General features: G+C 35.9%; 1 pseudogene; it reads left to right on the top strand.

Annotated features, from left to right (window-relative positions):
* Positions 1 to 1,260: 1,260 nt before the first annotated feature.
* On the top strand, positions 1,261 to 2,209 carry LOC146164425 (uncharacterized; annotated as a pseudogene).
* Positions 2,210 to 4,791: the final 2,582 nt, after the last annotated feature.

Genomic DNA, 4,791 nt, shown 5'->3' with positions numbered 1-4,791 from the left:
GAAACCGCTGGATTGATGCCATGCCAAATGAGCGTTCTAGTTTGCTACAGCTCAAGCAGATCTATGTTTGTGCTAATCATTTTGACTGTGAATGGATTTTAGTTAAAGGGGTAAAAAGACCAAGCCAACCACCGTCCATTTTCCCTGGAGTTTTAAATTCATGCTTGAAGCAGGTTTCCTCAGCACCCAGAACTACAACTGCTACAGCAGAGGCCAGAGCTGAAAAGGAACGATTCCGTTCTGAAGGTCGGGATAAGATAGCTGACTTCTCTTCCTTTTGTAATGACATTAAGCAGGATTTCTCAAAGGATCATCTTTTTTTGTGATAGTGATGATATTTACATTTCTAAAACTGATGCAAATAGGACGTTCTGTTATCCAATTTCTTCATTTTCAACGCGTGCAATCGTCATTTGGATTTTTGCATCTTAAATGTGCTGAGAAAAATTGAAAGGACATACCTGAAACATATTTTTCCAAAGCTGGTTGTCTGCAAAAGAATAGCCTTCTCAGTAAATGGTCACAGTTAGATAAAATTCTATCATGCATAACAGAATATGAGTTCAAAGATACAGACATCTAAAAAGTGATGTAGAGGAATTAAATGGCAAGAGTTAATTGTTCTGATTCGCCTCATTTCCAGTTTATTTAGACTCACCGAAAGTTCTTGCAACACATGCTTTGGTGATTGAAGTTGTCTGCCATTTTGGTGGCCCTAGATATATACTACGCATTTACCCTGTTGCAAAACTTAATTCAGATCAACTCAAGAAAATTCTACTGAAAGCTCTAGTAGCGGTAAACAATGCTGGTGGTAGTATAATTACTTGTGTAGGGGATAATTGCAATACAAATGTTGCAGGTTATGGTAAATTCCATGGCCCTGGTAAAGTCTACATTGACGCTATAAATTATTATGCTTTCCTTGTTTTTGACTACGTTCATTCTTTTAAAAATAAAGAAATAACTGGATAACGGTGCATGATAAGGAACTTTCTTTCACAAAAGATGGAAACACATATATTGCACGATGGAAGGACATAGAAGCACTGTACAATGAAGACCGGAAAAACAGCATCCGTCGTACCGAGATCACATAACACAGCTCTGTAACCAAAATCTTTGCAGAGACAAAGCGTGCCTTTTGTATGCCAGACCTTCAATAAAAAGACAGCTACTGCTCTTTCAACTCTAAAGGATAAACTTGGCAGTAACGAGGGCACCATCATTTTTGTCAAACTCATCACTGATTGATTCTACATGATGAATGTGAAAGATCGATATTCCGGCATTAACATGCGTGATGAGTGTCGTCAACCATGGTCCAAGAACTGAACTAGTTTCAAGAAACTTAATGAAACTTGTGACATTATATCCTCTTGTGCATGTTCAGGTGGTCGAGGTCGGACGCAGAAGCTTACTAATCAAACTGCAAATCAAGCATTTGTACTGTCTAGCGAAAACATCGAGGCCGAGAACATCGAGGGCCGCAGAATTGCTACTGACTCAGCACAACTTCATCTACGTTCTACCTGGTGTGTTTGCTGATGAGGCCCTTGAAAAGTTCTTTGGTCAAGCCAGACAACGCAGTGGAGGTAATTTCTATATTGACATTGTAGATAGCAAAGCAGCTGCAAAAACCAAAACCCTCCATGCACTTCTAAAATATGAGTCAACTCCGCGCGAGTTTCATGATGTGCCTTGCACCTCTAACATTTGCATTGATGATGATCAATTTGACATCACCATTGCTGACACTAAAGACCTAGTGTAATCTAATGAGAGTGCCAAACATAAATGTATTTTTCTAGCTGGATATTTAGAACACAAATATCGAGCTAATATCTTGCGCATCGAAACTGAAAATGACGACGACCATCGGATTAATTCGGAGTTTATCACAAACTTAAATAGAGGTGGACTAACTGTACCTCTACTATCAACAGTACATTTTGTACACTCAGCCTATAAACTGTTTGGTAAGTGCAACTTACATTGCTGCCGAGCTCTTCTCAGCCATGCTTTGCGTCGTATCGATAGTCCAATGGTTGTAATTCAAGGAGCATGTCTTACTTCATCAAACATTCTTTTGAAAGCATTTGTGCTTGACAGCAGTGACAAAAAAAGACAACTCGACTGTTTGAGAAGAAAAGAAAAACTCTTTACTAAAACTGAACAAGTATCTTTAGTATGCCAACAAGTAGTTTGATTACTCATTTCTACAAATTTCATTATGATGAGTCCCTTGAAATAACATTGTTCTAGCAATTTTTACCTAAAAATGTTAAATATATATATATATGTAGAAAAAAACTTTCAATTTTCTTATTTCAAGAATAACTGAATTGTTCGTCTTAGACATGTTTCTGTTGAACTACCCAGGCTAAACTGTTCATGTATAGATTTTAATTCAGTCACAGGGGAACATACTGTGTGTTTCAGTTGTTTAAGTGAGAAAATATGCAATATTTTGAGTGATTTTGCGCTATTTTTATGTGATTTGACCTTTAAATGACCTTCAGATGGCCATGTAGAAGGTTCAAAGCATGAAAAAGTAATTCCTCACCTTTCAAAATCCCCCAAGAGACACCTGAATGAAGGTTCTACCATGTATTTGACACAAATTATGGTGGAACCCAAGTTTCAACTTGGGACCCAAGTTCCAGATACCGAGCATAGAGGATACCAGTCCTTTTATTAAAGGTGTCTATGGTTACAATGCATGATTTTAACTTTTCGGAAATAATATATGAGGTCACTCTGAATACCAGTAACAAAAGCATAAACAACATTAAAAAATATTATTATACCCGCCAGATATACCAATTTTGCCAGTGTGGTTACGAGTAGAAAAAACTTCTAATGACATCTCAGCCACAAAACATCTCCTAGAAAGCTTAAGTCACAACAGATTGACTTTAATTTTGAAACGCCCGATAAACCACTATGACCATGCGGTAAAGTTATATCGAAATCTAATTCATTTGGATTTAATTTAGAGTGACAAATAGACTTTCCGATTTAATTTAAAAAGACAAATTATTTTTTGATTTAACGTAAATCAGACAACATGGCATTCCGATTTAGATGTTGTCCAATTTAGCCTAAATCGAAAAGTAATTTTGTCGGTTTTAGCTTAAATCGGACAGATTATTTGTGCGATTTAACTGTTGTCCTATTTAATTTAAATGTGACAAAATAACATTCCGATTTAAACTAAATCGGACAAAAAAGTTGTCGGTATAAACGAATTTCTTGTATTTCGAACGGCGCCCCATAGTAATCAAACATAAGTTGGCCACGACTGAGATACAGCAATTAACTCAGGCAAAAATTGGCATTTATTTCGTGAAAATTTCGATTAATAAGGAGCCATTAACCGTAAAACTCAGATTCATGAAAAGTTAAGAAATGACCTTATGTCTAACATTCGCTAGAACACCTAAAACTATACGAAAACAGGTGTAAAAATACCCCTCATCCCTGTATTCAGGGGGATTATAATAAACATTATATTTTTATATTTAAAAAAGACATGATTAATACCCCAATAACCCATAGTATTTTGGATTTCTCGTACCTTGTTGACTTCCCAGCGTGTTACGGGTGCAGGGAAGGTTGTCCAAACGTGACAATCGCCTTGCCGACGTATAATTATCTTTGTTACGTGCGTTGCTTTGTTTGCCAGCAGTAATTTTGCCTGGTTTATGAGTATGACAGTGCTTTGTAATAATAGGTTGAAATTTTAACGTAGCTAAGTAAAGTAAATTTAACCTCTGTGTAAGAACATTGACGTAAATTCCAACGAGGAATGTGTTGTACATGCGTCAATGGTATAAACCAGGGGTGTCCAACATGAGGCACAATACAAAACAATTCCAGCAATTACGACAACAAACAATTACTTATGATATTTTAACATTTTAATGTTCTTATTTTTTGTATAAAAGCGCTTATAATATTAGAAAAAAATAGTTGCTAAACTTTAGCACGGGAAGTTATAAAGATAAAATTTGGTACGTCTGCATGTTTGAGTTGGACACCCCTGGTATAAACATGAACGTAGGCTATTACTTGGTTTGTATACATCTCAGTTGGTGTGTATTCATGTTACTTAATACAAGTGTATTTTTTTGGTTGTTATTTGTGGCTATACCTGTCCAACTCACACAAGATAAACCAACATAGCATGCCTTATTGCCCTTCGCGCGAAGTGGTTTATGTGTGGCCAAACAGCTTTGCATGTTGGAGAAAATATTATCCAAGGTCTTACGTCTTACGAGAGCATTTGTATTGCACTTCGCTAGATTTTGAAATAAATTTATCTATTTATTCAAAATATAGTTTGTTTTTAAAGTCAAAGAATTAAAGTAATAGTAATCACTTTTTTATTTTTATGGGACGCAACATCGGTTTGTTGTCAACAAATTTTCTCACCAATAAAAATCTATAGTTATAAGTTTTTTGAAGTGTTAGCGAACATTGTTTATAGGTGTCCACGACTCTGTGCTAAAAAATATGTGGAACAAATGTTAGAGCTATAGATAGTCATATTTATTCAAGTACAAAGCACCGCGTGAAATGCACCAACTTGGTAGTTCTGTTGGGTTGCAGCACTTACTGTTTTGTTCTTATGTGATCTGCAACATTTTTTTCAAAGTTCCCAAATCTCTAGTTTTTGTAATGAACGCAAAAAACTCTACAGATTACTCTACAAAGCAAAAAAACACAATAAAATAACCGCAACGGAATTGTCATCGAAATGATGTTGTGCCTCGCTCATTTATAACT

This window comes from Ascidiella aspersa, chromosome 2, assembly GCF_963924565.1.
Source record: "Ascidiella aspersa chromosome 2, kaAscAspe10.2, whole genome shotgun sequence".
Taxonomy (NCBI): domain Eukaryota; kingdom Metazoa; phylum Chordata; class Ascidiacea; order Phlebobranchia; family Ascidiidae; genus Ascidiella; species Ascidiella aspersa.
Note: the sequence above shows the minus strand (reverse complement) of the source record. Positions and strands in the feature narration are given on the sequence as shown.